The sequence below is a fragment of the Callithrix jacchus genome, chromosome X (genome assembly GCF_049354715.1).
Source record: "Callithrix jacchus isolate 240 chromosome X, calJac240_pri, whole genome shotgun sequence".
Lineage (NCBI taxonomy): Eukaryota > Metazoa > Chordata > Mammalia > Primates > Cebidae > Callithrix > Callithrix jacchus.
The window spans coordinates 52,197,688-52,218,439 of NC_133524.1; the positions used below are offsets into that span (position 1 = coordinate 52,197,688).

Sequence of the window (20,752 nt, forward strand, 5' to 3'; positions counted from 1 at the left end):
GACAAGAAATAACTAAGATCAGACCTGAACTGAATGAGATAGAGACATGAAAAACCCTTCAAAAAATCAATACATCCAAGAGCTGGTTTTTGGAAAAGATCAACAAAATAGACAGACCACTAGCCAGATTGATTAAAAAGAAAAAAGAGAACAACCAAATAGATGCAATAAAAAATGATAAAGGGCAAATCACCACAGATTCCACAGAAATTCAAACCATCATCAGAGAATATTACAAACAACTCTATGCACATAAACTTGTAAACATGGAAGAAATGGATAAATTCCTGGACTCCTGTGTCCTCCCTAGCCTAACCAGGAGGAAGTTGAAACTATGAATAGACCAATAACAAGGTCAGAAGTCGAGGCAGCAATTAAGAGCCTACCACAGAAAAAAAACCCAGGTCCAGATGAGTTCACAGCCGAATTTTACCAGAAACACAAAGAGGAGCTGGTACAATTCCTTCTGAAACTATTCCAAATAATCCAAAAAGAGGGAATCCTTCCCAAATCATTTTATGAGACCAACATCATCCTGATACCAAAACCCGGCAGAGACCCAACAAGAAAGAAAACTTCAGGCCAATATCCATGATGAACATAGATGCAAACATCTTCAATAAAATATTGGCAAGCCGATTGCAACAGCAAATCAAAAAACTTATCCATCATGATCAAATAGGATTGATCCCGGGGATGCAGGGCTGGTTCAACATACACAAGTCTATAAACGTAATTCACCACATAAACAGAACCAAAAACAAAAACCACATGATTATCTCAATTGACGCAGAGAAGGCATTTTACAAAATTCAACAGCCCTTTATGCTAAAAACCCTCAATAAACTCGGTATTGATAGAACGTATATCAAAATAATAAAAGCTATTTATGACAAACCAACTGCCAATATCATACTGAATGGGCAAAAACTGGAAGCATTCCCTTTGAAATCCGGCACTAGACAATGATGCCCTCTTACACCACTCCTATTCAATATAGTTCTGGAAGTTCTAGCCAGAGCAATCAGGCAAGAAAAAGAAATAAAGGGTATTCAAATAGGAAAGGTGGAAGCCAAATTGTCTCTATTTGCAGACGACATGATAGTATACCTAGAAGACCCCATCGCCTCAGCCCAAAAACTCCTGAAACTGATAAGCAACTTCAGCAAAGTCTCAGAATATAAAATCAATGTGCAAAAATTACAAGCATTCCTCTACACCAATAACAGACTTAAGGAAAGCCAAATCAAGAACGAACTGCCATTCGCAATTGCTACAAAAAAAATAAAATACCTAGGAACACAACTCACAAGGAATGTAAGGGACCTCTTCAAGGAGAACTACAAACCACTGCTCAACGAAATAAGAGAGGACACAAACAGATGGAGAAACATTCCATGTTCATGGTTAGGAAGAATCAATATTGTGAAAATGGCTATACTGCCCAAAGTAATTTACAGAATCAACGCTATCCCCATCAAGCTACCATTGACTTTCTTCACAGAACTGGAAAAAACCACCATGAACTTCATAAGGAAGCAAAAGAGAGCCCGCATAGCCAAGTCCATTCTAAGCAAAAAGAACACGGTGGGGGCATCACACTGCCGGATTTCAAACTATACTACAAGGCTACAGTAATCAAAACAGCATGGTACTGGTACCAAAACAGAGATATAGACCAAGGGAACAGAACAGAGGCATCGGAGGCAACACAACGTATCTACAACCATAAAATCTTTGATAAACCTGACAAAAACAAGCAATGGGGAAAAGATTCCCTGTTTAATAAATAGTGTTGGGAAAACTGGCTAGCCATGTGCCGACAGCAGAAACTGGACCCCTTCCTGACACGAAAATTAACTCCAGATGGATTAAAGACTTAAACATAAGACCTGGCACCATAAAAACCCGAGAAGATAATCTAGGTAAAACCATCCAGGACATAGAAGTAGGCAAGGACTTCATGACCAAAACACCAAAAGCATTGGCAACAAAAGCCAAAATAGACAAATGGGATCTAATCAAACTCCACAGCTCTGCACGACAAAAGAAACAGTCACTAGAGTGAATCGGCAACCAACAGAATGGGAAAACATTTTTGCAGTTTACCCATCTGACAAAGGGCTGATATCCAGAATTTACAAAGAACTCAAACAGATTTACAGGAAAAAACAAACAAGCCCATTCAAAAATGGGCAAAGGATATAAACAGACACTTTACAAAAGAAGACATATATGAGGCCAACAATCACATGAAAAAATGCTCATCACTGGTCATCAGAGAGATGCAAATCAAAACCACATTGAGATACCATCTCTCGCCAGTTAGAATGGCGATCATTAAAAAATCTGGAGACAACAGATGCTGGAGAGGATGTGGAGAAAAAGGAACACTTTTACACTGTTGGTGGGAGTGTAAATTAGTTCAACCATTGTGGAAGACAGTGTGGCGATTCCTCAAGGCCTTAGAAATAGAAATTCCATTTGACCCAGCAATCCCATTACTGGGTATATATCCAAAAGACTATAAATCGTTCTACTATAAGGACACATGCACACGAATGTTCATTGCAGCACTGTTTACAATAGCAAAGACCTGGAATCAACCCAAATGCCCATCGTTGATAGACTGGATTGGGAAAATGTGGCACATATACACCATGGAATATTATGCAGCAATCAGAAATGATGAGTTTGTGTCGTTTGTAGGGACATGGATGAATCTGGAGAACATAATTCTCAGCAAACTGACACAAGAACAGAAAATGAAATACCGCATATTCTCACTCATAGGCGGGTGATGAAAAATGAGAACACATGGACACAGGGAGGGGAGTACTAAACACTGGGGTCTATTGGGCAGAAAAGGGGAGGGCCAGCGGTGGGGGGGAGCTGGGGAGTGATAGCCTGGGGAGAAATGCCAAATGTGGGTGAACGGTAGAAAGGAAGCAAAACACACTGCCATGTGTGTACCTATGCAACTATCTTGCATGTTCTGCACATGTACCCCAAAACCTAAAATGCAATAAAAAATTAAAAAAAAATAAAAAAATAGAAAACCAAACAGTGCCAACAGCAGTGGCTTAATTATTGATATAAAAGAAAAACACAACATCAATGGGTTTTCTTAATTATGCATTTTAAATAGCAATACGTGCATTTGTTTTTACAGTTATAATTTTTCTCATCTGTTTTAGGCAACAGCTTGTAATAGTTTTGAATCCATTAAGATGTTGCTTTCAATTTGAAATGTTTTGTGTATACATGTATATAAAAAGTAGTCCAATGTATGACTCATCTGACAGATGTTTAAGATCAATAAAGGCTTATTTTTCAATATGCAGTTAGGAAGAGAGGGAAGCAAGCCAACCTCTCCACACTGTCTTTTTGCTGGCCTGTTTTTGCACTGCTATCAGTAGTGGTTTTTAGAGGGAACCATGTGCCTTCAGCCTATCTAGCTAGATCAGATACCACAATCAACAACATGGGTAGAAGAGATGGGGAAGGGGTAGTAGGTAAGTGTTAAACATTAATTTTTAAGTGTGCATTTTGTACTCTTTCTAGGTACAGGATTATAAACTGACCAATGAAGTAAAAATGGTTATATTAGGAAAGAAACTGCAATTAAATCAAGACATAATAGCTGAATTAACTTCTTTTAATAGACTGCATATATAGATGCTTAGCCATACTCTTTTTTTTTTTTTTTTTTTTTTTTTGAGACGGAGTTTTGCTCTTGTTACCCAGGCTGGAGTGCGATGGCGCGATCTCGGCTCACGCAACCTCCACCTCCTGGGTTCAGGCAATTCCCCTGCCTCAGCCTCCTGAGTAGCTGGGATTACAGGCACGCACCACCGTGCCCAGCTAATTTTTTGTATTTCTAATAGAGACGGGGTTTCACCATGTTGACCAGCATGGTTTCCATCTCTTGACCTCGTGATCTGCCCGCCTCGGCCTCCCAAAGTGCTGGGATTACAGGCGTGAGCCACCGCGCCCGGCCAGATAACTCTTTAAGAGTAGAATTTTATGGGCCAGGCGCGGTGGCTCACGCCTGTAATCCCAGCACTTTGGGAGGCCGAGGCGGGCGGATCATGAGATCAAGACATGGAGATCATCGTAGTCAACATGGTGAAACCCCGTCTCTACTAAAAATGCAAAAAAATTAGCTGGGCACGGTGGCGTGTGCCTGTAATCCCAGATACTCAGGAGGCTGAGGCAGGGGAATTGCCTGAACCCAGGAGGTGGAGGTTGCGTGAGCCGAGATCGCGCCATCGCACTCCAGCCTGGGTAACAAGAGCAAAACTCCGTCTCAAAACAAAACCAAAGAGTAGAACTTTACATCCAATTTACATGCTCTAGATACAACCTTAGTTTTTACAGTAAGATCTGGTATTCAATACCCACTTGTACACTGACAGTTTTAAGGAAAACAGGACACAGAGGGAGTTGTCATTTTTAGCAGCAATGAAATACCACTAACCCCTTTTTACATACCGAATTCAAGTCACTATCAGAGGTGAATGCACCACAAAGTTACCAGGTACAAAATTACTAATCTTTTTGAAATTAATAACTCGAAATTACCCTTGCCCCCCACCCCAGTACATCTTTTTATAAAGAGAAAACATTTTGCTATTTTATTCACAGGCTAGCAGGTTTGTTTCAACAAGAAAGTGCTAGTTCATTAACAGGTTTTTATAATTAATTATGTAGTGCTACAATAAATGTCCAATCATTTACATAGGAACAATGATGAATGAAAAAGATGAAGATTGAATAAGGCTATCATATTACCTTATTTACATATAAAGAATAGATACCCAGTGGTGAGGAAGAGACAGAAATTGGACAAACACCCGAAGGAGTAAAAATTACATCGACCTTTGAGGTTCATACTGTAAATGAGACATTTAAAAAAGTTCTGTAGTCCATGCCTATTCTTTCCTCAGAAAAAGAAAAGCTGCCTTTATGACATCCCCTCTTGTTTCAGATTTCCACAGCGTCACTTTGAAGCTTCAGAGTCAAGATCTAACTTTCTTCAAAAAATAAATAAAATATGCCCCCTAAGGTACCTCTCCATCCCACCCACCCCTGAAATCCTGCTGGTTTCTTTTCCAGTGCCTGGTTGTATGATCAGGTGCCATCTCCTGGGGTGGTGGTTGTTTTTTTTTTCTTTTGTCCATCTATTGATCATTAGTTTAGAATAGATAACATGAACCAGTTCTGGAACCACTACTGGGAGGAACACAAGCTCTTTACTACAATCACACAGTAGGGAAGAAAGAGCTAATTCAATTATTCCCTGAGTCTGGGCCTCCAAAACTGAAAGAATCTGGTACAACTGGAGCACTGAATTTGTATCCTACACGCTTCTCAATCATTTTGGATTCATGGGCTTCTCTTCTTTGATCAGCCAAAGTTATTATGTCCTGTAACTGTTTTCTGTGTTCTTCATTAAGACCCTGAGTCAGAGCCTGATACCACACAGGACTACATTTTTGAATAGTTTGAAAAATAGCTTTAAATATCTGATACTCATCAACAGGGTTATCTTCATCATCAGTGATTGCGGAATAGCCTTCCAGAGCAGTCTCTTCAGCATCATATTTTTCCAAACTTCATCATCTCCATCTTCACCTGCCTGCTTAGCCAGAATCTACAAATATTCTTGTCCATCTTCACCAATATCATCTTTTTTTATTACATTTTAGGTTTTGGGGTACATGTGCAGAACATGCAAAATAGTTGCATAGGTACACATGTGGCAGTGTGTTTTGCTGCCTTCCTCCCCTTCACCCACATTTGGAATTTCTCCCCATGCTATCCCTCCACAGCTCCCTGCCCCCCGCTGTCCCTCCCCTATTCCCCCCAATAGACCCCAGTGTGTAGTGCTCCCTTCCCTGTGTCCATGTGTTCTCATTGTTCATCACCCGCCTATGAGCGAGAATATGCGGTATTTCATTTTCTGTTCTTGTGACAGTTCGCTGAGAATGATGTTCTCCAGATTGATACATATCCCTACAAGGGACACGACTCATCATTTTTGATGGCTGCATAATATTCCATGGTGTATATGTTCCACATTTTCCCAGTCCAGTCTATCATCGATGGGCATTTGGGTTGGTTCCAGGTCTTTGCTATTGTAAACAGTGCTGCAATGAACATTCGTGTGCATGTGTCCTTATAGTAGAGTGATTTATAGTCCTTTGGATATATACCCAGTAATGGGATTGCTGGGTCAAATGGAATTTCTATTTCTAAGTCCTTGAGGAATCACCACACTGCCTTCCACAATGGTTGAACTAATTTACACTCCCACCGGCCGTGTAAAAGTGTTCCTATTTCTCCACACCCTCTCTAGCATCTGTTGTCTCCAGATTTTTTAATGATCACCATTCTAACTGGCGTGAGATGGTATCTCAATGTAGTTTTGATTTGCATCTCTCTAATGACCAGTGATGATGAGCATTTTTTCATATGTTTGTTGGCTTCATGTATGTCTTCTTTTGTAAAGTGTCTGTTGATACCCTTTGCCCATTTTTGAATGGGCTTGCTTGTTTTTTTTCATGTAAATCTGTTTGAGTTCTTTGTAAATTCTGGATATCAGCCCTTTGTCAGATGGCTAAACTGCAAAAATGTTTTCCCATTCTGTTGGTTGCTGATTCACTCTAGTGACTGTTTCTTTTGCTGTACAAGAGCCGTGGAGTTTGATTAGGTCCCATTTGTCTATTTTGGCTTTTGTTGCCAATGCTTTTAGTGTTTTGGTCATGAAGTCCTTGCCTACTCCTATGTCCTGAATGGTTTTACCTAGATTATCTTCTAGGGTTTTTATGGTGCCAGGTCTTATGCTTAAGCCTTTAATCCATCTGGAGTTAATTTTCGTGTAAGGTGTCAGGAAGGGGTCCAGTTTCTGCTTTCGGCACATGGCTAGCCAGTTTTCCCAACACCATTTATTAAATAGGGAGTCCTTTCCCCATTGCTTGTTTTTGTCAGGTTTATCAAAAATTGTATGATAGTAGGTATGTTGTGTTGCTTCCGATGCCTCTGTTCTGTTCCCTTGGTCTATATCTCTGTTTTGGTACCAGTACCATGCTGTTTTGATTACTGTAGCCTTGTAGTATAGTTTGAAATCCGGCAGTGTGATGCCCCCACCGTGTTCTTTTTGCTTAGAATGGACTTGGCTATGTGGGCTCTCTTTTGGTTCCATATGAAGTTCATGGTGGTTTTTTCCAGTTCTGTGAAGAAAGTCAATGGTAGCTTGATGGGGATAGCATTGATTCTGTAAATTACTTTGGGCAGTATAGCCATTTTCACGATATTGATTCTTCCTAACCATGAACATGGAATGTTTCTCCATCTGTTTGTGTCCTCTCTTATTTCGTTGAGCAGTGGTTTGTAGTTTTTCTTGAAGAGGTTCCTTACGTTCCTTGTAAGTTGTATTCCTAGGTATTTAATTCTTTTTGTAGCAATTGTGAATGGCAGTTCATTCTTGATTTGGCTCTCTTTACGTCTGTTATTGGCGTATAAGAATGCTTGTGATTTTTGCACATTGATTTTATATCCTGAGACTTTGCTGAAGTTGCTAATCAGTTTCAGAAGTTTTTGGGCTGAGACAATGGGGTCCTCTAGGTATACTATCATGTCGTCTGCAAATAAAGACAATTTGGCTTTTTGTTCCTATTTGAATACCCTTTGTTTCTTTTTCTTGCCTGATTGCTCTGGCTAGAACTTCCAGTACTATATTGAATAGGAGTGGTGAGAGAGGGCATCCTTGTCTAGTGCTGGATTTCAAAGGGAATGCTTCCAGTTTTTGACCATTTAGTATGATATTGGCTGTTGATTTGTCGTAAATAGCTTTTATTATTTTGAGATACATTCCATCAATACCGAGTTTATTGAGGGTTTTTAGCATAAAGGGCTGTTGAATTTTGTAAAATGCCTTCTCTGCGTCAATTGAGATAATCATGTGGTTTTTGCTTTTGGTTCTGTTTATGTGGTGAATTACATTTATAGACTTGCGTATGTTGAACCAGCCTTGCATCCCCGGGATGAATCCTACTTGATCATGATCTATAATCTTTTTGTTGTGCTGTTGCAATCTGCTTGCCAGTATTTTATTGAAGATTTTTGCATCTATGTTCATCATGGATATTGGCCTGAAGTTTTCTTTTCTTGTGAGTCTCTGCCGGGTTTTGGTGTCAGGATGATGTTGGTCTCATAAAATGATTTGGTAAGGATTCCCTCTTTTTGTATAATTTGGAATAGTTTCAGAAGGAATGGTACCAGCTCCTCTTTGTGTCTGGTAGAATTCGGCTGTGAACCCATCTGAACCTGGGCTTTTTCTGTGTGGTAGGCTCTCAATTGCTGCCTCGACTTCAGACCTTGTTATTGGTCTGTTCATAGTTTCGGCTTCCTCCTGGTTTAGGCTTGGGAGGACACAGGTGTCCAGGAATTTATCCATTTCTTCCAGGTTTACTAGTTTATGTGCATAGGGTTTGTAATATTCTCTGATGATGGTTTGAATTTCTGTGGAATCTGTGGTGATTTCCTCTTTATCATTTCTTATTGCATCTATTTGGTTGTTCTCTCTTTACTTTTGTATCAGTCTGGCTACTGGTGTGCCTATTTTGTTGATCTTTTCAAAAAACCAGCTCTTGGATTTATTGATTTTTTGAATGGGTTTTCGTGTTTCTATCTCCTTCAGTTCAGTCTTAGTTATTTCTTGTCTTCTGCTAGGTTTTGAGTTTTTTTGATCTTGCTCCTCTAGCTCTTTCAATTCTGGTGATAGGGTGTCAATTTTGGATCTCTCCACCCTTCTCATGTGGGAACTTATTGCTATATATTTTCCTCTAGAGACTGCTTTAAATGTGTCCCAGAGATTCTGGTATGTTGTGTCTTCATTCTCGTTGGTTTCGAAGAACTTCTTTATTTCTGCCTTCATTTCATTGTTTATCCAATCAACATTCAAGAGCTAGTTGTTCAGTTTTCATGAAGCTGTATGGTTCTGAGTTAGTTTCTGAATTCTGAGTTCTAACTTGATTGCACTATGGTCTGAGAGACTGTTTGTTATGATTTCAGTTGTTTTGCATTTGCTGAGGAGTGCTTTACTTCCAATTATGTGGTCAATTTTAGAGTAGGTGTGATGTGGTGCTGAGAGGAATGTATATTTTGTGGATTTGGGGTGGAGAGTTCTGTAGATGTCTATCAGGTTTGCTTGTTCCAGGTCCTAGTTCAAGCCCTGGATATCCTTGTAAATTTTCTGTCTGGTTGATCTATCTAATATTGACAGTGGAGTGTTAAAGTCTCCAACTATTATTGTGTGGGAGTCTAAATCTCTTTGTAAGTCATTAAGAACTTGCCTTATATATCCGGGTGCTCCTGTATTGGGTCCATATATATTCAGGATCATTAGCTCTTCTTGTTGTATTGATCTTTTTATCATTATGTAATGTCCTTCTTTGTCTTTTTTGATCTTTGTTGCTTTAAAGTCTGTTTTATCAAAGATGAGAATTGCCACTCCTGCTTCTTTTTCCTCTTTATTTGCTTGGTAAATCTTCCTCCATCCCTCTATTTTGAACCTTTGTGTATCCTTGGATGTGAGGTAGGTTTCCTGGATACTGCACACTGATGGGTTTTGGTTTTTTATCCAATTTTCCAGTCTGTGTCTTTTGATTGGTGCATTTAGTCCATTTACATTTAGGATTAATATTGCTATGTGTGAATTTGGTACTGCCATTTTGATGCTAGCCGGCTGTTTTGCCGATTAGTTGATGCGGATTCTTTATTTTGTTGCTGCTCTTTAGCATTTGGTATGTTATTGGAATGGCTGGTACTGGTTGTTTCTTTCTATGTAGAGTGCCTCTTTCAGGAGCTCTTGTAAACCAGGCCTGGTGGTGACAAAATATCTGAGTACTTGCTTGTTTGCAAAGAATTATATTTTTTCTTCATGTATGAAGCTCAGTTTGGCTGGATATGAAATTCTGGGTTGAAAGTTCTTTTCTTTAGGGATGTTGAATATTGGCCCCCACTCTCTTCTGGCTTGTAGAGTTTCTGCTGAGAGATCTGCTGTGAGTCTGATGGGCTTCCCTTTGTGGGTGACCTGACCTTTTTTTCTGGCTGCCCTTAGCATTTTCTCCTTCATTTCAACCCTGGTGAATCTGACAATTATGTGCCTTGGGGTTGCTCTTCTTGCAGAATATCTTTGTGGTGTTTTCTGTATTTCCTGGATTTGAGTGTTGGCCTTCCTTGCTAGGTTGGGGAAATTTTCCTGCATAATATCCTGAAGAGTATTTTCCAGCTTGGATTCATTCTCTTCATCGCATTCAGGTACACCTATCAAACATAGGTTAGGCCTCTTCACATAGTCCCACATTTGTTGGAAACTTTGCTCATTCCTTTTTGTTCTTTTTTCTTTAATCTTGGCTTCTCCTTTTATTTCATTGAGTTGATCTTCGCCTTCTGATATTCTTTCTTTTGCTTGGTCAGTTCGGCTGTTGAAACTTATGCATGCTTCACGAAGTTCTTGTGTTGTGTTTTTCAGCTTCTTCAATTCATTCATATTCCTCTCTAAGTTGTCCATTCTTGTTATCATTTCCTCAAATCTTTTTTCAAATCTTTTTTCGAGGTTCTTAGTTTTTTTGCCATGATTTAGAACATGTTCTTTTAGCTCATGGAAGTTTCTCATTATCCACCTTCTGAAGTCTGATTCTGTCATTTTGTCACACTCATTCTCTGTCCAGTTTTGTTCTTTAGCTGGTGAGGAGTTTTGGTCGTTTGTAGGAGGTGAGGTGTTATGTTTTCAGGCGTTTTTCACCTTTTTACGCTGTTTTCTTCCCATCTTTGTGGATTTATCTACCTGTCGTCTGAGTAGTTGCTGACTTTTTCATTGGGTCTCTGAGTGGATGCCCAGATTGTTGATGATGAAGTATTTCTTTTTCTTAGTTTTCCTTCTAACAGTCTATCCCCTCTGCTGTAAGACTGCTGAGGTCCACTCCAGGCCCTGCTTGTCTGGGGTACACCTGTACCAGCTGAGGAAGAGTGAGGGATGCTACCAGTTTTTTCTTTTGCTATCTTTGTCCCAGAATGATGCCCGTCAAATGTCAGTGTGATCAGTCCTTTGTGAGGTGACTCTTTGGATATATGGGTATCAGGGAGCTGCTTGAGGAGATGGTCTGTACTTTATAGGAGCTCAAGTGCTGATCTCTGAGCTCCATTGTTTATTCAATGTTGCTCGGCAGGTACGTTAAGTCTGCTGCAGCAGAACTCATAAAGCTCCTTTTTTTTCTCAGGTGCTCTGTCTCAGGGAGTTAGGACTTTATTTATGATTATCCATTGCACTGTCCTGCCCAGCTAGGAGGCAGTCTAGTCACTATCTGCCTGCCGAGGCTCCGCCCTGCTGCCATGGGGTCCATCCTTTTGCCATGGGCTCTGCCCTGCTGCCGTGGGGTCCACCCTGTTGCTGTGGGCTCTGCCCTTCTGTCGTGTGCTCTGCCCTGTTGCTGTGGGCTCTTCCCTGCTGCCGAGTGTAATTCCCTGTAGTCCTGTTTATATGGGTGTGGTTAGAACTGCCGTGGTGATGGTGGCCCACCTCTGTATTGGCAGACTCTCTCTGTTATGGTGGGTTGCCTCAGCAACCGCAGGCTGCATCAGCAATGGGAGAGTACCTCAGTAGGGGCGGAATGTCTCAGTAATGGCGGACGCCCTTCCCCCACCAAGCTGCACCATCTTGGGTTCAGCTGTGTGTGCCGTGAAACTCTCAACCCCGAGCGTTTCCAATTGCTCTTTTGTTTGTTTTTGTGGGGGTTGGACCCACCGAGCTTGATCACCTGGCTCCCTGCCTCAGAGCCCTTTTGTTTTTTTTTTTAAGTTGAACGGTTGACTCTCTCCCAGGTTTTTCAGTTGCCTGCTGAAAGGGCACCGGGATCTGTGTGATTTCCCGTGCAGCGACCCACTGCACCAGCTCAAACGTCACTTCCTGGGAATCTCCTGGCATGGTTTACTGTTTAAGTTCCATTTAATCAGATGAATATGCTAATCTGCCTTCCCAAATCTCAAATTGCTGGTTTAACAGGGCACCCAGACCAGTGTATTTTATGTGGAGTGCCACTGCGCCGCAGTGCTGGCCGAAACGACCGTGCCAGCCAAAACAGCTGCGCTGGTATCCCGTGTCGCTCCTAAACCTGGGAATCTCCTGGTCTGTGGGCAACAAAGAGCTGTCTAGAAATGCGGCATGCACTCACCCTCTGGGCCTTCACTGAGAGCTGCAATCCTGAGTTACTCCTATAGCGCCATCTTCGTCTTCTCTCCCACCAATATCATCTTCATCACTCCCCGGTTCTTTGATTTCATCATCTTCAGCTTCATCATCATCATCACTGTCATTCTCGTGTTCTGCATTGAAGGTGTATGCTGTTTTTAATCCATTAAATATGCTGAACGAGAGCATAGAAGATCTTGAATATTTGTTTCTGGATGAGGACAAACTGATCAGACTGGTCAGAAAGAAGCTGGATAAAACGATTTTTTAGACCTGGCAGAAAATGCTGCATTGCTGCTACCAATGGACTCTGCTCCTCTGGTTTTTTATACTCATAATTTTTCACAAGCTGAAAAAGGCAAACAAGAATTCGTAGCCAACAAGCACTGTTGTCAGACTGAAGATAAAAGCCAGTTTTGTGCAAAATGGCAGTCCAGCAGCTTGTATAATCATGCTTCATTATGTGATGTATGCATGTAGTAAGCTGTACCCTGATGACCTCAGGAGAATAGATAATGGCTTCTACAGTATTTTCTCAAATACGGTGGTTATCTTCTTCTGGAATAGTATAAGAGGACTCCTGGTCCTCTTTCTCGATCAGGCCAATACTGTGCTATGTTTTTCAAACAGATAACACCTGCCTGTCTCACAGGTAAATCCAGCTGTTCCACCGTACTAATCTGAAGCAGTGTTGAGATAAAATTCAGACTTGTGTATTGGGGTCCATCGCAGCACGGACTCGGTCAAAACCAGGGCTCGGGTGCTACTGGCCAGGAATAGCGCCACCAACTGCGCACATGGACTCGACGGGAAAGGCTTTTTTTTTCTTTTTTTTTTTTTTGAGACGGAGTCTCACCCTGTCTCACAGGCTAGAGTGCAATGGCACAGTCTTGGCTCACTGCAGCTTCCGCCTTTTGGGTTCAAGTGATTCTTCTGCCTCTTCCTCCCAGCCAGCTGGGATTACAGGTGCCCGCCACTACGTCTGGCTACTTTTTGTATGTTTTTTAAGTAGAGATGGGTTTGTCCATGTTGGTCAGACTGGTCTCAAACTCCTGACATCAAGTGATCCACCTGCCTCCATGTCCCAAAGTGCTGAGATTACAGGCGTGAGCCACTGCACCTGGCCTCTCTCTCCTTTTCTAATTCTCTGATGTATTCTCTCCTAAACGTCCTGGGCAGTGCCTTATTTTTGGTGATTCTTCTCTGTCTTCCTTGAGGCTGTTCCAGTTTGGTGTTTGCCTATTCTAACTTGTCAGTGCTCCTTGACTATCTGTGGGGCATGATGTTGTTATGCTTGGGTCAGGAAAGAAAGGCTGCCCTCTGACTAGCTAGTGCTGCTCTGGGTAGGGTTGGAGGCAGAGCAACGGCTCTTTCACTTATTTCCCTGTATGGTGTGAGGTCTCTCTTCAGAAACATATCTATGGTCTCTAAATATTCTCAAATTGGGAAAACTGGATGCATCTCAACACTTCTACCATGGAGAACTTTACCAAGGAACTTCCCTAGTTGAAAGCCTCCCGGTCTGCTCTTTCTATTCTAACGTGAGCTTCTCTTCGTCCTGCAGGGTTGACACTGTGTCTCCAATCTTTTCCAATGTCACTGTGTTTCCAATACAGTTGAAACTGTATTTCCTTAGGGTTCCTCAACCCTCTGTGAAAGATGTGAAGGTACAAAGAAATGTTAAGTCAAGTCCCAGGCAGGTGATATCGGTTCCCTGCAGAACAACGTGTGTAATAGCTGAGGGCTGAGTTCCCTTCCCCATCCCTTTCTCCTCTCTGCATCTGCCTCCTGGATAGTCTAAGCTACTTTCTTATCTCCTAACTGGATGACAAGAGAGGTGCCAGTGTTACCTCATGGATACTAGAGACCCTTGGTTTTTTGTGGCCTATTGTTGTGCATCTGCAAAGCACTAATGCTTAGGTTTTTAGCCCTAGTACAAAGTCAGAAAAACATGAAAGAAGAGGAATGAGGGTTTATATTTAGCAATCAAGAGCTAGAACAGAATTTTTTAAATTGCATTTTAGGTTTTGGGGTACATGTCAAGAACATGCAAGATTGTTGCATAGGTACACACGTGGCAGTGTGATTTGCTGCCTTTCCCCTATCACCTATATCTGGCATTTCTCCCCATGTTATCTCTCCCCAACTCCCCACCCCGCACTGTCCCTCCCCTATTTCCTCCCAACAGACCCCAGTGTGTAGTGCTCCCCTTCCTGTGCCCATGTATTCTCATTGTTCATCACCCGCCTATGAGTGAGAACATGTGGTATTTCATTTTCTGTTCTTGAGTCAGTTTGCTGAGAATGATGGTTTCCAGGTTCATCCATGTTTCTACAAAGGACACGAACTCATCATTTTTGATTGCTGCATAGTATTCCATGGTGTATATGTGCCACATTTTCCTTGTCCAGTCTATTATCGATGGGCATTTGGGTTGGTTCCAGGTCTTTGTGATTGTAAACTGTGCTGCAATGAACATTCGTGTGCATGTGTCCTTATAGTAGAATGATTTATAGTCCTTAGGATATATACCTAGTAATGAGATTGCTGGGTCAAATGGAATTTCTATTTCTAGGTCCTTGAGGAATCGCCACACAGTCTGCCACAATGATTGAACTAATTTACACTCCCACCAGCAGTGTAAAACTGTTCCTATTTCTCCACATCCTTTCCAGCATCTGTTGTCTCCAGATTTTTAAATGATCGCCATTCTAACTGGCGTGAGATGGTATCTCAGCATAGTTTTGATTTGCATTTCTCTAATGATTAGTGATGATGAGCATTTTTTCATATGTTTGTTGGCCTCATGTATGTCTTCTTTTGTAAAGTGTTTGTTCATATCCTTTGCCCACTTTTGAATGGGTTTGTTTGTTTTTTTTCTTGTAAATCTGTTTTAGTTCTTTGTAGATTCTGGATATCAGCCCTTTGTCAGATGGGTAAACTGCAAAGACTTTTTCCCATTCTGTTGGTTGCCGACTCACTCTAATGACTGTTTCTTTTGCTGTGCAGAAGCTGTGGAGTTTGATTAGGTCCCATTTGTCTATTTTGGCTTTTGTTGCCAATGCTTTTGGTGTTTTGGTCATGAAGTCCTTGCCTACTCCTATGTCCTGAATGATTTTGCCTAGATTATCTTCTAGGGTTTTTATGGTGTTAGGTCTTATGTTTAAGTCTTTAATCCATCTGGAGTTAATTTTCGTGTAAGGTGTCAGGAAGGGGTCCAGTTTCTGCTTTCGGCACATGGCTAGCCAGTTTTCCCAACATCATTTATTAAACAGTGAATCCTTTCCCCATTGCTTGTTTTTGTCAGGTTTGTCAAAGATCGGATGGTTGTAGATGTGTTGTGTTGCCTCCGAGGCCTCTAGAACAGGATTTTTACATTACTCCAAAACAATACTGCTGCCTTAGTTTTCTTCAATATATGTAAAATGCAAAATGAAAAAGTTATCTATTGCACCAACATTTTATATCACATATATGTTATATACATACTTAAAGAATGAATTTGAAATACAAATCTCTTTTGAAAAGTGAAGACTAAGAGAGGTGTTACCAGCAGAATAGTACTACAAGCAATGTTAAATGAAGTTCTTTAGGTTGAAGGAAAATGAGATTCAATGGAAATTTTGTTCTATAGTCAGGAGTAAAGAGCACCAGAAATGGTAAATATGTAGGTAAGCATAAAGTATTACATTTTATTTTCTCTTAATTATAAAAAGGAAAACTATTTAAGGCAAAAAAATTTCTATTGTGGAGTCTATAATGAATGTAGAAATAAAACATATGTCCACAACTACACAATTGAGAGAAGTGAATGAATTTTTACTATTGTAAATGTATTGTGCTTAATGTAAAGTGGTAAATATTAACGCTGATAGCCTGTGATAAGTTAAAGTGCAACCCCTAAAATTAATACCAAAATTTATTATTAAGAAGGCAATAGAGGGGCCAGGTGCGGTGGCTCAAGCCTGTAATCCCAGCACTTTGGGAGGCCGAGACGGGTGGATCACGAGTTCGAGAGATCGAGGCTATCCTGGTCAACATGGTGAAACCCCGTCTCTACTAAAAACAAAATACAAAAAATTAGCTGGGCATGGTGGCACGTACCTGCAATCCCAGCTACTGGGGAGTCTGAGGCAGGAGAATTGCCTGAACCCAGGAGGCGGAGGTTGCGGTGAGCCGAGATCGCGCCATCGCACTCCAGCCTAGGTAACAAGAGCTAAACTCCGTCTCAAAAAAAAAAAAAGGTAATAGAGGAAGAAACATGGCGGCGCTGATGTTGACTGCAAATTGTGCTCCCTGCTGTTCTGCAGGACCTCCACCTTCGCATTCACCATTTCTTTGCTCTTGCTTCTCTAGTTCTTTAATTGTGATGTTAGGATATTGATTTTAGATCTTTCACACTTTCTGATGTGGGCATTTAGCGCTATAAATTTCCCTTGTAACACTGCTTTAGCTGTGTCCCAGAGATTCTGATACATTGTCTCTTTGTTCTCATTGATTTCAAAAAACTTCTTTATTTCTGCCTTAATTTCGTTATTTATGTCGTAGTCATTCAGGAACAGGTTGTTCAGTTTCCACGTAGTTGCGTGGTTTTGAGTGAGTTTTTTAATACTGATTTCTAATTTGATTGCACTGTGGTTTGAGAGTCTGTTTCTTATGATTTCTGTTCTGTTGTATTGGCTGAGGAGTGTTTTACTTCCAATTATGTAGTCAAATTTAAAATAAGTGCTAAGTGGTGCTGAGAAAATTCTTTTAATTTGGGGTGGAGAGTTTTACAGATATCTACTAGGTCAGCTTGGTTCAGACCTGAATTCAAGTCCTGAATATTTTTGTTAATTTTCTGTCTCATTGATCTGTCTAATATTGACAGTGGGGTGTTAAAGTCTCCTATTATTATTGCGTGGAAGTCTAGGTCTCTTTGTAAATCTCTAAGAACTTGTTTTATGAATCTGGGTGCTCCCGTATTGGGTGCATATACATTTAGGATTTGTTGCATTAATCCCTTTACCATTATGTAATGCCCTTTTTGTCTCTTTTGGTCTTTTTTGGTTTAAACTCTGTTTTATCAGAGGCCAAGATTGCAACTCCTGCTTTTTTTGCTTTCCATTTGCTTAGTAAATATAATTTATATTTTAAAGCAATTACTCTAGATACTCTGTGGGTAACTGATTGTAGAAAGGGGAAGGATTTGAAACAGGGAAGTAACTTCAGAGACTCTTTTAATATGCCAGTGGCCTCAATTAGGATGATAGAGAGAGAAGCTAATATATATATATATATATATATATATATATATATATATATATATGAGGTAGAATATTAAGTATTTTGTGATTTTTTAGTACAGGATAAGAGATCAGGTAAAGGAAGTAGTGATGGAATACTCATAAGTTTCTGGTTTGAGAATCTGGATGTATGTTGGTGGTATTCAGAGTTGAAAAAGTCATGTGAAAGAATACATGATGTTTTTGAGAAGGATATATTATAAGATATCAATTTGAGACATGTTAAACTTGAAAGTACTGAGAGATTTCCAATTGCAGAATGGAGATAAGTAGTTGGATTATGGGGCTAAAAATCATAGGCCAAGTTAGTACTGGAGATACAGATTTGGGAGCAGGAAACATATAAAATGCTGTTTTAAACTTCTTTTCCTGAATCTGTTTACTTTTTACTATAGATACATTACAGAGGAAGTGCTGAAGAAAAGCATGCACCTGACAGGGGAGGTTGCTATGCAACAGATGAGGAAACTCATCCAGCCAGGAAGAATTGATGTTGGCCTTTGGGGACCAAATGCTGCAGTCCTTCCTACCATTAGCTTCCTTTCATATGCAGGCTTCTGGCATGAGTTGATGCCAGAACAAATGTTAACTGCACAAAGATCTGTCTTGAATTTTGGAAAAGTATCAGTTTAATTTGAGTCACCTCACATCTGTATTTAATTTTCTGCCTTTTTGAGTTTCTCCAGTCATTCTGGAAGCATAGTAACATGTGCACCTTTTGGTAGGATTCACTTACTGTGCATTCAACTTTGCACATTGAGAAACCAGGCTCAGAGAATTGAGTGGCCTGAGCAGGGTCGAGACAGACAGGCTGGGCACTCCATCCCTGGAATTCTGAAGCCCAGCCCAGTTTTTCTCCATAAGACCACAGCTGTTTAGGCCTCAGCCCTGAAAGGAACCAGGGCTTGCCATGGCTCAGACACATAGGTCTGATTGTCCTGACTGCTCCAGTGAGCACCAGGAAGGCCTCAGGGACATTTTGATTATGTCACTGATAAGGAAACAGCCTGATGTTCTGGGCACAGACTGGACACCAAGAGCAATTCCCACATCTGGATGGACCCACAGGGATAAGGTTGAAAGCCTCTGCTCATTTCCTCCTGAAAGCAGAGCATGAGCTTGGGCCTCCTAGAACACAAACCTTGCTTGTTTGGAATAAATGCTGCAGGGGAAGACATCTGTCACTCAAATGGGAAGGGTGCCTTGGTCCCCAGATCAGCACGAGCAGAATGTGAACTTTGGAGTTAGAGAGACCCAGGCTCAAACTTCTTTTTATAATTTCTTTTTTTTTTTTTTTTAATTTTTTATTGGATTTTAGGTTTTGGAGTACATGAGCAGAGCATGCAAGACAGTTGCGTAGGAACACACATGGCAGTGTGCTTTTCTTTCCTTCTCCCCTTCACCCACATTTGGCATTTCTCCCCAGGCTATCCCTCCCCACCTCCCCCTCCCACTGGCCCTCCCCTTTTCCCCCCAATAGACCCCAGTGTTTAGTACTCCCCTTTCTGTGTCCATATGTTCTCCTTTTTCATCACCCGCCTATGAGTGAGAATATGCGGTGTTTCATTTTCTGTTCTTGTGTCAGTTTGCTGAGGATGACGTTCTCCAGATTCATCCATGTCCCTACAAACGACACAAACTCATTATTTCTGATTGCTGCATAATATTCCATGGTGTATATGTGCCACATTTTTCCAATCCAGTCTATTATCAATGGGCATTTTGGTTGATTCCAGGTCTTTGCTATTGTGAACAGTGCTGCAATGAACATTCCTGTGCATGTGTCCTTATAGTAGAACGATTTATAGTCTTTTGGATATATACCCAGTAATGGGATTGCTGGGTCAAATGGAATTTCTATTTCTAAGGCCTTGAGGAATCGCCACACTGTCTTCCACAATGGTTGAACTAATTTACACTCCCACCAACAGTGTAAAAGTGTTGCTTTTTCTCCACATCCTCTCCAGCATCTGTTGTCTCCAGATTTTTTAATGATCGCCATTCTAACTGGCGTGAGATGGTATCTCAATGTGGTTTTGATTTGCATCTCTCTGATGACCAGTGACGATGAGCATTTTTTCATATGATTGTTGGCCTCATATATGTGTTCTTTCGTAAAGTGTCTGTTCATATCCTTTGCCCACTTTTGAATGGGCTTGTTTGTTTTTTTCCTGTAAATCCGTTTGAGTTCTTTGTAAATTCTGGATATCAGCCCTTTGTCAGATGGGTAAACTGCGAAAATTTTTTCCCATTCTGTTGGTTGCCGATCCACTCTAGTGACTGTTTCTTTTGCCGTGCAGAAGCTGTGGAGTTTCATTAGGTCCCATTTGTCTATTTTGGCTTTTGTTGCCAATGCTTTTGGTGTTTTGTTCATGAAGTCCTTGCCTACTCCTATGTCCTGGATAGTTTTGCCTAGATTTCCTTCTAGGGTTTTTATGGTGCCAGGTCTTATGTTTAAGTCTTTAATCCATCTGGAGTTAATTTTAGTGTAAGGTGTCAGGAAGGGGTCCAGTTTCTGCTTTCTGCACATGGCTAGCCAGTTTTCCCAACACCATTTGTTGAACAGGGAATCCTTTCCCCCTTGCTTGTTTTTGTCAGGTTTATCAAAGATTGTATAGTTGTAGATATGTTGTGTTGCCTCCGGTGCCTCTGTTTTGTTCCATTGGTCTATATCTCTGTTTTGGTATTCTTTTTATAATTTCAAGATTTATTTTAGATTCAGGCGGTAAATGTACAAGTTTGTTAAATGGGTATATTGTGTGATGCTGAGATTTGGAATATGAATGATCCTGTCACTCAGGTAATGAGCGTAGTACCAAATAGGTAGTTTTTCAGCCCTTGCCCCACTCCCTTTTTCCACCCTCTAGTAGTCCACAATGTGTATTGTTACCATCCTTACTTCAATGTGTACCCAATGCTTAGCTCCCACTAATACGTGAGAACATGAGACATTTGATTTTCTGTTCCTGCATTAATTCACTTAGGATAATGGCCTCCAGTTGCATCCATATTCCTGAAAAGGACATGATTTCATTCTTTTGTTGTGGCTGTGTTGTATTCTATGGTGTATATGTGCCACATTTTCTTTATCCAGTCCACCACTGATGGGCACCTGGGTTGGTTTCATGTCTTTGCTATTGTAAACAGCATGGTAATAAACATATGAGTGCACGTTTCTTTCTGGTATAATGATCTGTTTTTTTCGGTGTAT

The 20,752-nt window shown here is 40.8% G+C and overlaps 1 pseudogene; it reads right to left on the minus strand.

The window, feature by feature from the left end:
* Positions 1-5,291: 5,291 nt before the first annotated feature.
* On the minus strand, positions 5,292-12,445 carry LOC144581050 (importin-7 pseudogene; annotated as a pseudogene).
* Between the last annotated feature and the right edge of the window lie 8,307 nt (positions 12,446-20,752).